General features: G+C 42.4%; 1 protein-coding gene across 5 annotated transcripts in view; it reads left to right on the top strand.

The window, feature by feature from the left end:
- The first annotated feature begins 492 nt into the window (after nucleotides 1-492).
- Nucleotides 493-20563, top strand: part of SEMA5B (semaphorin 5B) — a 277220-nt gene continuing 257149 nt past the window's right edge. For 3 of the 5 annotated variants that reach the window (XM_061469010.1, XM_061468781.1, XM_061468923.1), the window contains exon 1: nucleotides 494-979. The gene's annotated coding sequence lies outside the window, so the exon portion shown is untranslated. Of the gene's footprint in view, nucleotides 980-20563 lie in introns of all 5 variants that reach the window. The other 2 variants (XR_009746181.1, XM_061469096.1) reach the window with 1 other exon arrangement.

Here is a 20563-nt window from a genome sequence, read left to right as displayed (position 1 = left end):
TTCACTTCGAACCAGTTCGCCCCCGGCGAGCAGGGAGACATCGCGACAAGGAGACGCAGCCGTAGCCGCGGGCCCCGGGAGACGGGAGCAGCGCTGCACTCTCGGCTGGATGTAGGCCCTCCAAGGGGCCTCTCCAGGGTCCGCTGCAGTGGGGTCTGCATGTCGGCCCGGAGCCCGGCCCCTCTTCTCTCTACGCTCCGCTCCCATTCCAGACACAGCAACGTAGCCGGCCCTTCCCCTTCCAGGAGGCACGGAAGGGGATGGATTTAAATGCAAGCATTACTCCGCCGCTGGCTTTTCATCCTCACTCTGGGCCGGTGCCTCTCTTCCACCCTCCCCACTCCGGCGGCTCTTGAACCTGCCCCCCCGAAAAGTGTGCCAGCCCCTATCCCCGACTCCCCCCCCCCGCTTCCCGCCCGGGCCACCTCTGCTTGCCCCCTCTGCAGGGGCTCCGCGGAACCCCCTGCCGGACCGGGGCGGCAGGCTGCGAGCAGCAGGGAGGGCGTCTAGAGCGATTCGCCTGCAAAGAAATGCCCTGTTGAACTTTGAATATATTAGTTGACATCAGTGCGAGTTGGGGCTGCCAGCCCCTAGCTCCCTCCTCCTTCCCTACCTCCTCCTTCTCCGCCTCCTCCTCCACCCCCCGGTCTCCGATGGAAAGAGTTGAAGCCGTGCTGATAGGAGCCGCCTGGAAGAGACAGCGGAGCGCAGGGCAGGACTTGGGTCCCAACTCCGGCCGCGCCGCGGGGATGCTGCCCGCAGCCGCTCGCATGGCCCGGGGCGGCGCTCCCTAAGCGCCGGGCTGGGCAGAGCTGCTGCTCCGCGCCCTCACTCGCCCCCCGAGCCGAGCCGAGCTGAGCCGAGCCGAGCCGAGCCGAGTCGAGCCGAGCCGACTCGCGCCGAGGCTATCCCTGCTCTTGCGGCCGCCGGGAGCGCGATGCGCCGGTGAACTCCGCACCGAGAGCCCGGCGTCCACCCCGTAAGCTAGGCGAGGCAGCGGGCCGGGGGGCGGACGGTGGGCCCAGCCCCGGGGCGAGGGGCGCGCAAACTTCCCAACTTGGCGGGGGGCCGGGGCGAGCGGGTGGCCCTGGGATGGGATCCCGGGGTGGTGGGGAGTCTTGAGCTGCCGTGAGGTGATGGAGGGGTCTGGCGCCCTGCAGAGCTTGGGGATGTGTTTGGGTACAGCGTTCGGTGCCCCCCGTCCTCCTTTCCCCTCGGGCTGTAGGGCGAAAGGGGATTTTTTGGTCGCTGGTTTTGCAGTTCGGCAGCGCTAGAGAGGACGTTAGCTTGGAGGTGGCAGCGGAGGTGGTTTCTGCTCTCTTTCTCTCCTGCTACCTTCCCAACTCTTCCTAATCAGCCGAGAGGGGCTGTGGCGAGAGGGAAGAGGGTGCAGCGGTGGAGAGCCGGATAGCCTAGACAGAGGGATATTAATGATTTGGGTTTTTTTTTTTTTTTTTCAGATGGTAATTTGTCTTTGTGGTAGGGGTGGCCCATTAAATTTCAGCTCACGTCCTGATGGAGATCAAAAGCAAAGGGGAGAGGGAAGTAGAGAGCCTTGTGCAGCTCCTTAGCTGTGTGTATTGTTAGAAACTTGGGGGTGAGGGGGGATGCCAGAAACAACCTTTCTCTATCCAGCTCTAACACCAGCGCCAAAAGTTAGAGATCCGTATTTTCCAACACTACCATCTGCTCCCCGGTGCTGCTTGGGAGCACGCTTACTGTTACGCCTCAGAGGAAACAAACAAAAGGTGTGCATGCCAAGTCGGTACTGAACCTGTCTGTTCATGGGCTTTTAGGTGGAGCCCATGTATAGAGCAGGTATAGAGAGGTATCTGTGTCTTAAGGGTTCACTGTCCTCTGTTAGTTCAGTTTAGACTCTTAGATAATTTCCTGCCCTTAAAAAAAGTCTCCAAACATGGTAGATGCCAAGTCCTAGTTTTCTTGTTTTGTATTTATTTTGAGTTAGGTTTTGATCCCTTCTCCTCTTCCCCCCCCCCCCCCCCCCCCTTTTATGTATGGATATATCAGTTTGGGATCATAGTTAAGTTTAATTTTTTTTTGTTATGCAAGTGTTCCCTCTCATTACAGAAAATACTTCTTTTCCTAAATTATAGCCTGAGCAGCAAGAGGTTTGCTCTCTTTGCCTCTGGATGGGTTCAGTGGTAGGCTGAGACCCCAAGCCGGCTGCACTGCAAACAAAATAGAAACCAGCTGAGCTAAAAGTTATAATGGGCTTTGATTCTGACTGCTGTTTGAGATCAGTGAGATCCTGGGCGAGTGAAGTCAAGGAGGAGGAGTGAGAATAGTTGGAACAAGCTACTCATACAGAAAAGTGCTCTCTTGGTTATATGTGTGATTTGTAAGCACCCAAGGGAGAAAACTGGTCATAAACTGCAGAGAAGAAAGCAATGGGAAAAAGAAAAATCCTGGTGATACTTAACAAATTATTTTTTTTTTAACAGAGATTTCATTTTTATACAACCACTTGAATCATTAATATATTTTTATTTTTTTTTATCCCTTTTGGACTAAACTTTTTTATTCAGTTTGGATTGGATGACAAATAGACTTTGCGCTAGGCAGGCTACAGTAGGGGATCTTTGCATTTTATGTTACACCTCTTGGATTTTCAGTGAAGTGGAGGCATTTTCTCCTTTTTTCCTCTCTTTCTTGCTTGCTTTCCTCAGAGAGGTTAGGTTTTTGTCCTCCTCTGTCAGGGACACGTTAATCCTGAAATCATGGTGGGGAGAGAGATCCTGCCATTCAAAATATAGGTATTTGCTTTGTTCCTGCCCCTCAGCCCATTAGGCTGATAGAATTGGCAGTGGCTGCCCTCCGTGACCTCCCTCCCTTCCTGCAAAGAGCTGGGGCAACTGGGGAGGAGAAAATGTTCAAACTCCAGAAAGTGAAAAAGCACAACCAAGGAAGACAAAAGGCTTGAACTGAGAGATGTAGGGGATGAGAGCCTGTGTGGGGAATGACTTTTAACAGGGTGGACCTGGTCAATTCATATAGGCTTGAAAAGATGGCTTGGGGATGGGTTCAGCAGGAATATGTGTAGCCTAATAGAAACTCAGTACAAGTGGTGCTGTAGGATTTTAGTTGCTTTGCAGTAAGATGAAATGAGCCCAAATAAGATGGCTTTGGTTGTCCAGTCTGATTGCCCAGGCAGACAGCTGACTTGGGGGAGCATACATCTGCACCTTACAGTTTTTGCTTCTTACTTTGTAGTCAGTTGCAATAGTCCTGCAGGGCTTGGGCTGAGACTTGATGGGTCCTTGTTAGAGGAAATGTTCCTGGAGAGCAGTGTCACTCTGTGATATTAAACATGGCTTGAACAATGGATTTCTATTTTAGTTAGGATTAATAACTGTGTAAGCAGTTATGCTAGGGTTAAATAAGACTATCTGCATGAATATGTTTTCCTGAAAAAAATACATGACATGCAAAGTTTTGGGGTGAAATCTAGGCTGTTAACTTGCTGTTTGGCAAAAGGGGGCAGTATCAAACAATACCACAAAGCAATCCACTGTGCATCGGAGTTCTTATGTGTGCTGTATTTACTGGGATCTGTGAGTTTAGGGTGTTATCCAGTAGCCCTTATTCAGGTAATTCTTTTAAAGACATCAGGGAGGTTAACTAACTGCGTAAAAGATGCAAGATTAAAGCTGTCACTGTTTTACTTTGTGGTTGCATCACTTCCATATGCGGTTTGATCAGTGAAAGCTTGGAAGTACAATGCTGTCAGTTAAGGACAATGATCGCAAAGCTACTTTTGCTCACAATAAGTAGGCTGACAACAGTAACCTTTTCTTACTCCACTGATTTTAGGGAGTGCATGATGAAGCCCGAGCTTTGCATTGTTGTTCATATAAAACACCCTTGAAGGAGTTGTCATCGCTGTTTTCAGTAGTAAGAAAACCAAACATTTTCTCCTCTAAATTTAACTTTCTTTGAGAGCTCATTTGTTTCCAGCCTAGAGAAATATATTGATTCATCTTATAAAATACTGGTTTAGAATGCATTTAAAAGCCTTTTCAGCTTTTTTTTTTTTTTTTTTTTAAATGGAATCATTAGATTAGCATTTCTTGGTTCATTTTTTACTGAGAGCCATAGGTAATTTTATCGAGGGTCTGTCATCCAAAAGCCATACCATGCACTGGACTCCAGCTTTCTCAGTGATGCTCGCTGCCTCCATGACAAGTGCAGACCAGCCCTAAGAGAGAGGGAAAGTGGTGAGAAATAAGGAGTCTGTCATAGTAATGTGAAGGTGTTCCACTACCAGGGCAGTGTCAAGATCCAGAGTTTAGGTGCAGTCCAGTGTGAAGTCTGCAACTGGATTTGCCCCACTTCAGATTGTGGGCAACCAGATCATTTCTGGTGTAGAACTGAAAAAGAGAAATTTAATCATCTGCAGATAGTGGTGGAGGCAATTCAGAATGGGTCTCTGGGGGTGAAATTCATTTGTGTTTGTTGTGCAGCAGATGCATAGTTTCAAGTCCTGTTGAAATTGCAAAATCAGTCTTAAGTGATGGATTTATCTTTTACAGACTGAATACTGTGAAGGTGAACTGTCCCTATTTTAGGTTGGATCCTTGTGATTTAGTCCAGGAGACAAACCATGGAGTATTACAGTGCTATCTCTGCTGTGCTGTGAAATGGATTGTGTCTGAATATAGGTGGTGTTGACTTTGAGGATCAAGTCAACACTTCTTTGTTATCCTTCTGTTGCCTTTTTTTCTTTCTGAGAAGGAAAAAAACCCAGTTCACTGAAGGGAGTAGTATGTCAGCTAGCGTTTGTCTTCCTTTTACACTGGATTGCTGACTCTGCCAGCATGCCCAGTAATGGGACTCATTCTATCTCTGTCCATGGTGGCAAGTTTTGTTAGCTTCAGTGGGAGCTCTTTGAATATGAGATACAAGACTTAGGTATTTGAGCCTGCAACTTGTGTGGACAGTGCTTTGCTTACTAGAGATAATTCTTCAAGCACAGTATTTATTTCACCTCCGTTCTCACTGTTGTCAAAAAAAAAACAACAAACAAAAACCCCCAAAAACCTGCATGACAGCAGTTATTCCTTACCCCAGGGCCAAACCATGTGAGCAAAGTGCAGCAGAGCTCCAGCAGCAGAACTGTGACTTTCGGTATGCAAGTCTCCTTGACTACAGCGCTGTGACTCCCCAAGTTACCTCTGCTTCAGCACTCACATAAAGCACAAATTTTTAAGGTCCACACAAAATCACTCAAAGTGATTTTCTGATGATAAGTGTATAAGTAGTGATAACTCTAGAAGTGTTACTGTTATCTATAAGCCAGAAAGGTTTGTTTTGTTTCAGAATGTAATAAGTCTGGGAGGTAATTTACATGTGAAGGATGTTTCCATGCTAGAGTATGACTCTGAATGGTGACAGGGCTATTCATGTGCTTATAATTAAGCATAGACCAAAGCACTGTGCTGGTTAAGGCCTGGTGTGTCTTTATTTACTTTTTAGTGAGATTTAAATGAGACCATAACTAAACATGCTGGTTACTAATCTTAATCCCCAAATCAATTGCGAACACCGTGGCAGTTTGTAAATCATTTGTGTAATTTCATTGTTTTTCAGTAAGGGGTCATTTGTTGAGAGGAGACAGCACAGGATATTTTCTTCCCAGAAGCTGCTGAGAAGGAGCTTGATCTTACAAGGTTAACATATCTCTGGGAAACAGCACCCTACATGATCAGATCCAGACAAACACAAACCATAGCAGTGTCTGACCTCTGTGGGTCTCTTGCTTTGTTGAGCAAGCTCAATGCTTATGGGCTTTCTAGTTTCAATATACAACATACTCCCTGTTAGGCTGTTGCCGAAAGCCAAATAAACTGCAGAGTGCCAGTTTCAGAGGTTTGACTTTGTCCATTCTGCAGCAACATGTCACCAGCTGGGACGTAGCAACCTACAGAGAAGAACCGTAGTCATCAGTTTTATGTCTGCCAAATATTGTGCTGCACTCAAAAGCTTAATCATAACTTCAAATCTGTGAAGCAGCCTGCCTAACTGGGAATACCATGTGAGGAGCTGCTGATGTCAAATGGATCCTCCAACAGTCTTGAATCCTCTGTGCTATGGAGGACATATTCTGATGCTGGAGGTGCTTAGATGTTAAGCAGAGATGCTGTCTTGTAGTCCTGCAGAACAGCCAGTCGAAATCCTATGTACATGATCTATATGCTATTTGCAGTTTAAGGGTTTGGGCTTCTGAAGTTTATATACTTTGCAGATTGCTTGTGCCATAGTCTTCAAAAACTGTTAGCTTTTAAGACAAGCAGATGGCTTTAACAAAACATATTTTCTGGCACCTGAAACAGGTGGATCTGGAATCAATTTATGCAGTGTAATTTTTTCACACCCCTTTTGGAATAATTTTATACTCAGGAGCCCCTAAGGTGCTTATTATGTAGCCAATAGGGAACAGCTTCTGTCTGACTACATAAGATTTTATACATCTTTTATAGCAAATGCCTAGATTGAAATGCAAAATTTAGTGCTGGGAGTGCATGTGAATTTGTGAAACTCCCCAGAGAAAATGTGGGTGTGTTTATCAGTGAATGAATTATGCTCCTCCATAGACAGAGAGGTCTTTTTTTAGTGGTAACAAATGTCCTGTGTTCAGTGTTTGTCATTTTGAAAGGAGTTTTTTTCATTTTGAGTGCAAACCTTTTGCAGGTTACGGATGTGGAAGAAAAAATGAAAAAACAGCTTTAACTGTATTTGAAAGGGTAACAGAATGAAAATTTCTTACATGGTATGCAAGTGTCCTGACTCAGAGACCAAATTGGTGTTTCCAAACTATGGCTGTCACAGTTATGACTAGTTATAGAGTCAACTAGGCTGGAAAAGACCTTTAAGGTAATAAAGTCCAACCTTCACTCCATGACTGCTATGACCACCACTAAACAATGTCACTAATGGCCTCATCTACATGTTTTTTGAACACTTTAACCTATCTTTCACAGATGAGTTATGTGAGAAAGGAGAAGATCCTGCCTGTCTTTTTGAGGGGCTGGGAAAAAATTCCAATGACACCTTGGCCACATGAGCTTTCTTGCAATAGAATCAGGGCCAACAAGCTTACCAGGCTGAGTACATTCACAGTGAGTTCAAAGAGGTTTTGAGTGGGTGCTGAGACCATCTGCACAACTCAGAGGTAGGATTAGGAGCTAAATCTGGGAACACTTTAGGGTCAGCCTCTTAAGGGAAGAGGGTGCTGACTACAGATGGCCTGTGCACAGGTTTAATTACTTTGCTGTGTTGCCTGGCTACGTGGAAGTTGTTTAGCCTGCTGGTTTAGCTAAAGGTTGCTTATTTATCTCCTATGATGCTGATTTATAATAGATCAAAGATTAGCAGAAAAAAAAAAAAGAAGTCAAAGAAGGAAAGGGTAGGAAGTTCACTCTGGATAACCCAGTTTGACAGTATAATATAGTAAATTCAAGAACATAAAAAAAGATGCTTTTTGGAGCCTGTGTATATAATGCAGGAAAGGAAAAATTGGCTGTGTCTCAAAAGTTTGTTAGAGTGATTACAATCCCCCTGCCCTGCCTTATATTCCTTTCTCTGCTCTTTCTGCCTGATTGAAGATGATTGTCTGCCAGATGGAGGTTTTCAAGCGCATGGTTTGGACAGGGCAATCAGTCTATATTTATAAATCACTTAATATTTCACTCTCTGACCTTTTTTTGGGGTCTGTTCCACATATGAAGGGCATTTTCATTAATAATACAGAGGTGAGCCCCAGTTTCTGCCTGGGTGCCAGGTGCTCCTCCAGTCTAAGAGAACTTAGCTTTAGTTGTAATTGCAGGTAGTAACCACCTATTTTAAAAGAAAAGACAACAGGGAAAATAATATTGTTAGTAGCTTGTGGAAGGTTAATGATACATACTTTATTGAGCATGAGCAGCTATGCTCTGAAACTATGTGCTGTTCCAATACTAGTGAAGTCAACTAATACTAGTGAAGTTCACTAATACTAGTGAAGTCAACTAAGTGATGTCAACTAACACATAGTACAAATTCTGAAGAATTCCACAGTTCCTGCTTTGTGAAGATAGTCAAGTGATATAAAAGTACAACTTATGCTTGTTTCCATTTTGACAACCATGATCAGCAGTCAGAATTAATAATCATCAGGGAGAGAAACTGAGACATAAAAGGACTATGACCTGGACATTTTTGAGCTCATCTGTTAAAGATATGAAAAATAATGCTGCAGAGAGGCACCAAGTAGGATTGCCAGTGACTGAAATCAGTATGAATTTAATTTCGAGGTCTCTGAATCTGGTTTTACATGACTTGCTCAAGGTCGGAGTGCATTAGTGGCAGGGGCAAAGTTATAACCCCTGAAAACACTTATTCACATACTTAATTCTAGATATGTAGGTAAACCCTATGAATAAAATGTTTCATCTCATTGCTTTTCCTCATCAGAGACATAGGTTTGCACCGTACAAGTCTGTGCAATTATAACCATGCTAAACTTTTCCAGTAGGTAACTTGGTGGTGCAAATCCTTTACTCACCTAAGCAGTTCAGTTCAAGTTAGTGTGACTACAGTTTGAGGAAAAAAGTACCCTGATCATAGGCGCACAACATTTTGAAAATAAACATTTTGAAGATCATTCCTGTATTTTGTATTTTTATATACACACTGGACATGCATCTGTACAGACTGAATTAAAACAAAGCAAGTGATTAACATCTTTAAAATTTAACATTTCCCCCTGTTAAGCAACAGAAATTGTTCCCAAAAGAGTAATTTACTAGATACCTTCTGTATTTGTCTAGGACTGTTCATCAGGAATACAAACCATGATATTGCTAATGCTATGCGTTCTTTCTAATGGGTCTTTGAAATATTAAACCAACTTATATTTGGAATGAGCTTTGCACACCTCCTTCTCTGTGGTTGCTTTGCAAATCCAGGCTTCAATGTTTGCTTTGGAGAATTATGTGTTTATTATACTCCTGGAATGCTAATAGCACTTTGTTGTTTTTTTTTTTCTGTAATTTTCTTCTTCGTATTTATTTATTGATTTTTCATTTGAGCACAGTTTTGCAGATAATGATGGTGCTACTGAGAATAGCTGGTGTGAGTTAATTTTACAAAGGCTGAAGTTACAATGCCATCCTTCTTTGCCAGGAATCCCTCTATAAATTTCATAAACTAAGGCATCCAAAATGCTGAATTAGTTAAGACGACTGGGTAAGATTGCTCCCAGTATTGTATTTCATTTGTAGTTTCATAAAGACAAAGTGTATTGGGGCTGAAAAACCTAAATTTGATTTTTCATTGTAAACTCATTGGCAGCTTTGCAGATGACGGACGTTAGAGAAAGGCTTTTCTATGGTCACTTTCTCAAATTAAGAATATTGAGTTGTGAGAGAACGAAGATGAACTGCGATTTTAGCTTTTCACCCTTTAGTTTACATTTTACTTTTGATCTCTGGGATTCTTCCTCATCTAGTCCCTCCTCCCACAGTGATGGATGGTAGCTCCAGAAAGGTGCTTTCAGTCATTCTGTCTCTCTTCCCTGAAGGCACAGAATTTCCCTGAGCTGATTGAAGTTCAAGTTGGTTGACTATTCTAAACAAGCATCCAATTTAAATTTAAATTTTTCTGAAGGAAGAGAACATCTTGCAATTCTTGGTTAAACGTTTAAAATTCAGCAGCCCTTGTGATTATGTTGCAACTTAGTTCCTCAGCTGCTAGGTTCTTGGTCCTGTTATGCTCTCATGTGGAGATCAGAGCATCACATTTTCTTGCTGTAGAAATACTTGTGAACTATAGTCAGCTCATCTTTTAATATTTCTGTGATATTTTAGTATGATACTGGATTCTGTGTTTTTTTTTCCAATCCCTATTACCTGACACCTCTTCTCTGAATGCTTTGTAAGGATGCTACAGGTCAAAGAAGATGGCCGGTAGAAGATGCTACTGGCAGCCAGTAGAAGACAAAGAAGATGCTACTGGCAGCTGCAAAGGTTTGAGAGAACTGAAACAGCAGAGACTGCAGAGCAGAACTGAGCAGAGAGATAGCTGGAGATAAGGACTATAAAGTTAGAATGCAGAAAATAGGGATAGTGATATAGGATGCTTTTGGTATGAGGAGCTTGGTATGATACATGCCTGGTGAAGAACCGGAGTAGCTGTAATGGTAAAAAGCAGCATCAGGTTTTTACTGGCAGAGGAGGATGGCTGTGAGGTGCATAGGGACTGCAGCAGCAGCAGAGCTTGAAAATGAGAGCAGCGTTTTATCAGAGGAGCTTTCTGCAGAAAAATGCCAAAACATCTGTCTGCACTTTGCCTAGGCATAACCAGATTTTTTCTTTCACTCAGGAGCTCTGCAATGTAGGCAAAGAGAAAAGAGACAGTTTAAACTAACTGAGGGCAGAGTTCAGGTGGTGTTTCTAGTGAGGAAGCCATTCTGTTCTTGCCAGTGTAAGATGTGAGCCTGCAGAATAAAACTCACTTTTGCAATCTGTACAAATGCATGAAGTAGTACTCATTTCAGTGAAATGACCTGTGGATGAGAATTTACTGGCCTGAGTTCTTAATTGCTAATGCAAGGCAAACACTCCTAAACTATTTCTGAAAGTGTACAGTTGGGCTGCGCAAACCTTAACTGTGATACTTATGGTCTGAGAGGACTAGAACCCTCCCATAAGTAGTACAGTTTCTGGTTTTTTTTGGAAAGATGTTATCATTTAACGAAAACCCTTTGTTTTCTGGCAGCGTACTCTTCTATCTATTTACGAAGCTCTGACAGGACCTGGATGTCCATGAAAAGTGCAAGAGCCCAATTCTGCTCACAGACACACTAGTGCAGCCTCCTTGAAGACCTGTGACTCTGCTTGACTTGAGGACTGGTAGTATAAGCCCAAAACCTCAAAGACAAATTTGTATTTGTGGTAAAGAATTGCATAAGGATGGTACCAGTCCAGAGGTACTCTCCAAAACTAGGTCTGCAAGATTATGCTGTTGCGAAACCCAGCACCAAGAGAAGCATTTCCAGCTTTAATTAAAACAGAATCCAAAACATCAAGAACTTTATTTCCACTGAATTTTAAGTTTCCCAAATGTTTGAGCATGAGATGCAGAAGTAATTGATTAGAAACAGAAGTAAAATAATGAGGCTTGGGTTGTTTGGTTGTTTTATTTTTTTCCTTTCCTGTGCTGATTCAACTGAAGAAGGAAAATAAAAACCCTCTGAAGTTTTTACTTGGGTTGAGTAAGACTTCTGTCCACAAACAGACCAAATGAGCTATTGAAGTGCTTCAGTGCAGTTATCACAAAGACCTGAACCAGTTGGATTATTTACATGGCAGATTTGTACCTGGTAGAATCAGGCCTCTAAATTAATCGTATAAAGAATTGTAAATAATCTGATGCCTGCAGTTCTAATGGTCTAAGGTGTTTGTAGAAGAGATAAGGACCTGATCCTTCACCAAGAGACATCAGTAGCAAAAATTCCATTTATGTAAGTTGCAGTTCTTATCCAAGTATATTTGCTTTTGAAATTGGCATACTACCTGAGTCAGGACTGCAGGAGTTGGCTCCAGGTTTTCAACCTGACAGTACCTCTTTAAAATTCAGCAGTATAATTTAGGCATCTCTTATTTGTTTTGAATAGCAGAGCTAACATGTCTGTCAGTTACAATGACTTGATAGACATGATTAAAAGGCAGGAGATTGGGAAAAATACGAGTTTATCACAGCCAACCCTCCCTGATGAAAAAGTAAGGAAGTGGCTCAGTGGCATATTTGCAATTGAGGTGTAACTGAAAGCATTTTTAGATATGTGTTTTGCAGACTGCTTTGTAATGGTGTTTTCTATTATGACCAGTTTCTGGAACAGATTATCATGATTGTAGGAAGCACTTCAAAGCAGACTGATGTAGGAAGATCTTTCATCGAAAACTTTGGCTTCTTTATAAGACAGAAAGCTACAAATGTGTCTGCAATCTGTGTTGTTTCAGCTACAACAGCATTTATTTGATAAAAATGGGCTGCTCTTAATTTCCAAAATGCTACAAATCTCTTTATATTTTGCTGGCCCCTGTTTCACAGAGGGTTTCAAAGGTTGTGTTTCCTTTCTCCCATATCCTTCTAAATTTCTGGTTTTTATTTTTTTAAAGACTGAGATTTAAACATTGTAATGAAATGTTGAGCTGCATCTGATAAACAGCCAGACACTAATTTAATATATCAGTGGCCAGCCTTTCATGGAACAGATCTTGACACATCATCTAGTCCATTTCCCATCCTCAGACAACATCAACTGTACCTCCACCATTCAGCTGAACACCAACTCGGCTGAACTCAGCAGTAGCTAAACTTTGGTAGGAACTGGAAATGTGCTTAAAATACATTAATCTCTGACTTTTCACCCACAAGAATAGCTATATTACATTTCAGCAAGACTCCTAAAAACTTTACTTTTAGGCTAAAGTCTGTATTTTTGAGAATTGAAGTCTTCTACATACTTGCAAACTTGGGAGCAAACAGGAAAAGCCAACTTTCTGGTTGGTATGAAACCAGGTGGTAACAGTACATTGAAGTGTGGTGGGATGCCAGTAAATTATTCTTGGTTTTCAAGGATATTAAAAAGGGAAGAAGCTTGTGCAGATAATGCAAGGCAGCAGTAAGAAGAAAGAGAAAAATCAACTAGAACAGTCGTGCTCTGTGATATTTAGTATCACATGTAGAGGACAGGAAGAAGAATTTACAAAAAAGTTGTCATGTTATTTTGTGCCTTAGCCAGGTATCATATATTAAATCCATTGCATTGTCCTTTATGATTCTTAAGTGAACAAATTTCCTTTTTACCAGGGAAGAAGCTGAGGCAAAGAGAAGTTGAGCCACTTGTCTAAGCTCTCAGGGGGAGGCAGTGAATGAGAGTCCTGCAGTCACAGTCATTTTTTCTTGTTTGACAGCAGAAATATGATGAATTCTTTACGTTAAAGCAGAAGGACCTTGAACTAGTCCCTGCCCTTCCTGGAAACTGTTTTTTGCTATAAAGCAAGGCCAAATGGATACCTTATGAATACTTCACAGTGTTATCAAATGCACAATTCTGACATATTAGTTTGATACCAAAACATTGTGTTGTTTTTCTCTACCAGCTCTTTCCGTAACTAAACTAAACCATGTTGATGTCTGTTGATGTGTTGCCATGTCATTGTGTGAAGTTCCAGCAAGATCTTCTCTTTACTTTTCTGCTCAAGTGTTTGTGATGCTGCAAAGGCTGGTGGTCTCTCTTGTTTATGGAAGAAAATAGTTGTTGGCAGAGAGACTCTTCCACATAACTCATCTTATAGGTTGCTTCTCGCTTTCCTATAACCACATTGCCTGGTTTTTACTACAGAAAGTGGGAATGGAGGGGCTGAATATACTGCAGGTTCATGTATCAGCAGACACTCTTCAACACTGGCCTGCTCTGCCTTCGCCCCTATAAGGGCTCTTTTTGTAACTATGTTATGTGGCACTTCTTCAACCTCTTCATCCCCCGTCATGGTTTAAAAAACCTGCTTTGTGCCTTGCTGAAGGTGCTTCACTTCTTTCTTGCTTTGTTACTTAATTCCATAAAAAAATATTCTTTTAGCCTGGAATGCAATATAATTATAAAATGTGGTGAGTAAATGAAGTTATCTTATGCAAAGAACTTATGATTCTTTCTCAAAAACCTGCAAATCACTTTTAAATAAGCTTCTAAAGCAGACAACTCTATGAACCTTTTCTTACACTTTTTTTTCCAGCATAGAAATTTAATAGCTAAGCATCAATTTTGCCTGTATTTTTAGCAAGCATAAATTAATCTACTTACTATATAGTATGCTTCTTGCATCTACACATAATTAAATCATATTTGTTCTTAGAAACTATTCATCTAGTGTAAACCTGCTTCCTGAGTAAATATTCCTTTAATTAGTAGAACAAATAGATTGCGGGATTTGGAGTTGATTATCACAGCATTCCTTTCCCTGATGTCTGCTTCAGATCTGCACAGTGGAGTGGTCTGCTAAATACAGCCAGGGAACACAGCGGCAAGCTTTTTTGCAGTTTGAAAATAAATACATCTTATAAATACTTCACACCTACAGAACCCTGTGTTTGGCGATTACAAAGTGCTTTGCCATGCTATGTGGGTTTTATTTATTTCAATTTTAGGGGAGGAGAAATTGAAACAGAGAGAGATGAGGGTCAATATGGAACATCCCCGTGTTATTAATAGGCATAGCTAGTGTAGATATATATATGTACACACACATATATACTAAGATGCATATGGTTGTACACTATTTGTGTAGAACAGCAGTGGACATGGCTTTTCATAGAGGTTAGTGAAGTAAGCCTCCATTTTTGGATGTCTGGTTGTGTATTTCTGGTCTCAGGCAACCTGAAAGCTCAAAGCAGACAGAAGTCATGGAGAGTTAAAGACCCTGGGCATCTCAGAACTATGCCTCTCCAGCACGACACCTCATCTTCAGGTTTGGCTGCTGGTGTTTCAGTGCTTAGTACTGCTTAAGTCCTAAGCCAGTGGCAGAGCTGAGAAAGGAGTGCAGGTGTCCTACTGCCAGGCCTTATTGTGCCACAGCAGGGCAATTTAGTCACAGTACTTGCGCATATCCTCGTTTTCATTGCGCAACCTTTAGGAGACTGGAAACTCTCTGAACAAGCAGGAGGATAGCCATGCCATGTGCATGTCCTTAGTGTTTCTGCACTTGCCTCTGGGAATGTGTGTGTGTATATGTGGGTGTCACTGTTTGCTAGTGATGTTGAGACTGTATAGAAGTAATTCCCCAGAAGTTATAGGAGAAATAAATTTCCTGTGGGAGGAGTTTAAGTGTTGTCAGCAGCTTCATATTTCCTAACTGCACGGTAAGGACTTTTGATAGGGAAGGGTAGATTTTTGAGCTCTGACTTTCTCCTGTGGAGTTAATTATCTGGAGTTTAAAGCGCTTCCTCTCCTGAGCTGGAGTTTCTTATGTGTGAAAAAGAGGTAAGAGGCCATAGCCAAATGAGAGCCCCAATTAAGGATGCAGGTGAACAAGGCGTGTAAATGGCTGTCTTGAGTCTGAGCAGAAGACCGTGTCTGCCAGCGAAATACTTTTTGGACATATCCCTAATGAAAAGAAAGGGTTTACTGTGGAGTCAGCAGCCAAAACATCATTTCTGCTGTTAGAGTGCAGCATGCCACATGTGTTGCACTTCCTCCTGGCTTTGCTTCAGGATTGTTGGCAACAAAGGTAGCATTTGGAGGAGACTCGGGAATGTCATAGTTGAGAGCAGCAACTGGATGCTGTGTGGTATCATGCTAGTGGGGCCAGGTCTTTGTGCCTGCATGTCTTTGGAAGGGTTAAATTCATAAAGGCATCCCCACTCCCACACATGCAGACTTAAAAAAATCCTCTCTTCTTACAGTTGCTGTTTTCTTTTTTTCCTCACTGGAGCTATTAGATGTAGCTGAACCTGGTCAGATAATGGACTGTGAAAGAATGAATATGTCACTTAAAAACATCTTTAGCAGCTAACAGGCTTAGAGTTCTATTTCTCTACACACTTAACTTTGAAAGCTCAGAGGCTGTTCCTTCGTATTTCTGAGGGTTTTATTTTAAAAGCAAAGACGTCAACTGTCCAGGCAAGTCTATGTTGCTGGTAGTGCTAATACAGCCTGTGCCTTGTCAGCTAGCACAGGTATGCCTACCTGGACAGTGGTTGCATCTCTTGCCTGTGGCAGAAGCTAACTAAAGAGTGCCTTTATGTGGTTTGGTGTAATACTTTTAACTACAAGAAGATGTCCTGACTGTGTAATACAGTGCCTGCTCAGGGAGTTAGCAGGAAATACCTATTGCAATCTAGATTTACATCCTGGATTATTGGTCAATAATTTCCTTTTTGTAGGAAGTTCTAACTCATGCAGAGGTCAGAGGGTGCAGGAAACAGGAAGCTTAAGCCAACTCCAAGAGGATGTCTGATGAGCGCTCTTTGCCTCAACTTTCCACTGTGAATGAGTACAAGAGTACATATAATCTGTTTTGTTCATTGAGAACAAAAGTCCTTTTGGGATGAGGAGTTACTCCACGGATAGCAACTTGTTCCAACTTACATGGAACCTCTACATGTCTCTGTAACACAAATAGAGTGAGAATCCATCCGAAATCCAAGCACCTTGTGGTTTAAATGCTTTCTTTTTGTTTTTAGATAAAAATCTCTTTAGGTCTTCGATGCATTTAATGAAAATTGCTTTAGCAGGAATGCAGTATCTTAGAGAGCACTCTGTGTGTTTTCAAGTAGTTAGGAGTTGAAACCATTCAGTACAGTTGGAGCCTGAACATTTTACAGTGCGGTGACATGTAGCATTGATTTTACAGTTAGATGAGACTGATTTCAAATGTTCTCTTATTGAGTTTATTGGCACCTAAAACTAACAGTGTTAGCTTAAAGGTTTAAATGGTTTAAAAGGTTAAATGGTATGCACGTTGTACTGCACACAGCCCAAAAGTTTTGTTTAGAGAACTGAAGCAGTGAAATCTCTTGCAACTGGTCCTTTCACCCTACAAAGTTTCTGTGGGTGTCTAGCCTTGATGAGGTTTTTCAAGATCACTGGGTAGGGTCTTCTTATATATTTTGTGTGCCTCTTGTGGAGAGTATTTCTGGATGAAAACTGAATTGAAGGGAGAGTGGGGTCTTGTGCTGGACATTCAACATTGCATTGACTCAGGTCATTCTTGAAATATCTGGAAATACCTGGCATCCCTGGCTAGCATCAAGTCATCTTACAGGCTTACTGCATGAATATGAGCATGCCCCACTAACACACCACGCTTTGTTACTCAGCCCCTTTACAAGGCAAATAATACTTCATAGAAATGCTGTGAGGCTTCAGTGGCCAGGGTTTGTAAAGCTCTGGGGACACTTAGTTTGGGCCAGCTACAGAATTATAAGTATTATTATTGCTTGGAGTCAAGTAATCCTGTATAAATGTCACCTGCTTTGGTCTGTGTTAACAAGCAGAAAGGGACAAGAATTACCTGAGAAAGAGAGGCATGTGCTGTGATTGCTTAAATACTAACCTGGGAATTGGTAAATTTAAACTTCTAAACTCATCCCTACCAACAGCTCACTCATTGCCTTGGGCAAACAATGGGAAGTCATTACTGTTGAAGTAATAATGCATAATAAGGAAAAAAGACAACATTTTCTAGAGTTGTGAGAATTAATTAGAGATTGTTTTAAAGGAGTGCTTGAAAAGTGCTATTTATTTTAAATGGTTTGGCATCTCTGCATGTTAGTTGTATGTGTAGGAAAAAATCAGCCTGAAGCATGGCTCCCATTTGGTGATGTCCCTTTGAAATGACCCTTTCTTTCATCAAAACAACAGGGAGGACAGATGTGTGCTATTAAAACCAAAATGTTCTTGTTCAAACCAGCAGCATTATCTCTGAAACTCACCCTGCTGGGGAAGTGCTTGCAGAAAAACTAGATTCCCACCAATTCGCTGCTGCTAACTCTTCCATTCCATTTCCCAAATTACTTGCAGAACAGCTGGCATTAGCCATCCTGATTTCCTTTGATGCAAGAAGTTTGCATTTCCTGTTCTTAGATTCCTCCACACCTGTGCTCCCAGTAACAAGCAGTGATCAGCAGTGAGTCACTTGACACACTGTGTGTCTAGTGTTGGCTTTGCTCCTGGTGACATGTGCCAGCCTGGGCAGAAAAAAAAGAAATTAAAAAAACCTAGACCCCAAAGGCATGATAACTTGAATTATTTCACTTCACCCCTTCCTGGAGTTGAAATCCAGCTTGCATATGGAGTTCATGAACTGGAAACAAGCTGCTGACTCTGTGGCTGCTGTTGGCTATGATCCTCCAAACCTCAGCATTCATAGTGAAAGCCAGGCCTCTCTGGTGAGTTAAGGCTTGCACGCTAACTTTAAGTGTTGAGCTTCCTTTCAGGACTAAGAGATTACAAAAGAGTTGCCAAGGATCTCATCAGTGGTCTGTGTTCCTAGCTAACTTGACTTTGAAGTGGGCTGCAAATGAAGATGCTCTCCATTAACTCCTCTTCAAGTGCACATTGCAAAGGTCCAACTGCCACTAAGTTCCTGTCATCTTGATTAGCTTTGGTGTGGACTGAAATGCCAAGAGCAAATTGTCTCTTTAGAGCTATCCCTCTAAAAGTTACTCAGGAAGTTACTGTGTTTGTTCCTCCTGAAATTAAAGCCTATGAGTTGGCTACAAGTCTCCTGTTATGGACCTGATTTGAAGATTGCTGAAATAAAAGGGGAAGGGTGTCTTAAATTCCTTCCATCAGCTTTGAATCAGCCTGTGTTTTAAAGATATTTGTCCTCTCTTCTAGTCTGAACCAAGTATTCTTGAGGACTGTGCATATCTCTTTTGTTTCCAAAGTTTGTACATTTCACTCGTACTGGCATGGCCAGTTCACAGTTCCTCTCATTTAGTATGACTTGTGGTCCATAGAAGCAGGTTGGTTTTCATTACTGCATCAGACATGGATAGCTACCAACAGAATTTTAACAGAAGGTGGAGTATATCAATGTTGTACAACTGAAGTTAGAGCCAATAGCATATTTTACCTTTAAGCTAGTGAGTCTTCCAAAGCCAGTATTTTTTTAAGCTGACTGGGGACTGTACATCTGTTGCTGTACAGCTGGAATACACATTGTTAAGGGCAGGGTGCCCTCTCCAGGGGCTGGGTGAAGTGCTTTATATGCTGTCCACCTGCAACGGACTGTTTTCACTTGCCTGCGCTGAGCTGTGGTCATGGTTGAAACTAAGCAGATTTGTTATTTAATACCACTGGCAGTCTGACAGGGAGTTACAGTAAAAATTCTAGAGTGCACTTGGTTGGCATCCTGTTCCTATCAGGAATTCCTCGTGTAATGACAGATTCCTGTACTTGTTCTTTTCTGCTAGGAGTGTTATACCTGTTGTACAGAGAAAGACCTCTAAGATGTTGCTGTTTATTGACACCAGTCTGCAAAGGATAATCATAGTACCACTGCTTCTCAGAAAGAGCTTTTTGGCCTTGACTGCCCTCTTTGGTGAGGTGGATTAAGACAGTGTTTAGCAGCCTGGGGTTCATGAGCTCCTGATGCAGGGAGGTGCTGCTGTGTTGGGTTGTCTGTAGAGGTCATGGATCTGCTGTGCTGAATGCAGAAGGGCAAGTCTCTTCTGTTTCTCTGTTAGAAATCTCTCCAAAAGCAAGAGCAAACTTCAGTTGAATTGCTTCTCTTGCAGGCTGGTAAATTATGTGGCTCTTTTGCCTGGAAATGGGCTGAGTTCCAACCTTTCTCATGCTGCTTGCCCTGTAACCTCTGTTCCTTTCCCAGTTCCCATCCTCATTGTCAGAAATGGGCAAGCTGCTGTCTGCCGGCTGCCGAGCTGCTTTTGACCAGGCTGCTGCCCTCCCGTCAGAGCAGAGCTCTCCCTACCCCTCACAAGATGCTGGCAGCTCCCTTCCTTCCTTCTGCCCAGTCCCTGCAGGCTGTAGTGCTTGGATGTTGTCCTTTGCTTTCATCCTCCTAACCGTACCTAATCCAGTGATTACAGCTGCTTGTGTTTCACCAGAAAACCTCTGCATCTGTCTGACAAGCTGGTTAGTGTGGTAAGGCAACAAGGAGTTTTCAGCTACTCCAACACCTTGGGCTGAAATACACAGACTTTTAATGACATTTTCAACTGAATGCTAACGGTAGCTGTTTATGAAGCCAAGAATGTGTCTCTTCCTGCCACTTGAACACTTTACTGAGGGTGAGGGCACGATTAGTCATTCAGCAGGCAAACATCTGGTGCTTTTGTGAGCCCTGCAGCTCTTCCTAGTTAGCAGGTCTCACCTCAGCCTGGCTAAGCTTGGAATGTGTTACTGCAGGCATTTTAATTTCATGTTTTTAGCCACCACCACAAGTGAACAGGAGTTAAACTTGGCTGCTCATGTAGTCTTTTCCAGTTCTGTATCCTTGTATTTCTAGATCCCAGCTCATTCTGGACAACCATTTCTCTCTCTAGGGGGGTGTGATAGATAAAAGAAATAGGATTTTCAGAGGATTTCTAAGCCATTGACTGTCCTTTCAGGCAGGATAAGAATCAGAAAACCAGGGAGAATAACAAATGCCCTTATGCAATCTCTGCTCCTTTCCTCCCCATGCTCGGTTTCTCTTTGGAATCAGAGAGTCACCCTTTGAACATGGGCAATTCGTGGCTGATAGCTGAATCATTGCAGATGTTCTTCCTTTTGATCCTTTTCTCTGCTCAGGCAACCCACCTAGGCTTTTAATTCTAGAATGATAACAAGTTTCTTTGTTTTCCACAGCTGGAGAAATGCCCTTTTCCAAATGCCTCTCCTTGTAGCCACATGCAGTAACTGTCTCCTTCCAACTCGTCCAACTCTAAGCACATCTCTTGTCCTGTCTGAACATAAAACTGCTCACTTTGTCTTTTGTTTGTCTCATGTCTTTTTCCAGAAGCAGTGAGATGTTTGATGGGCTCCTGGTCCACCTAG

Source organism: Pezoporus flaviventris, unplaced genomic scaffold (assembly GCF_033815535.1).
Source record: "Pezoporus flaviventris isolate CSIRO_AGI_PZ_B2104156 unplaced genomic scaffold, CSIRO_AGI_Pfla_v1 ptg000001l, whole genome shotgun sequence".
Lineage (NCBI taxonomy): Eukaryota > Metazoa > Chordata > Aves > Psittaciformes > Psittacidae > Pezoporus > Pezoporus flaviventris.
This window is presented reverse-complemented; position numbering and strand designations above follow the sequence as displayed.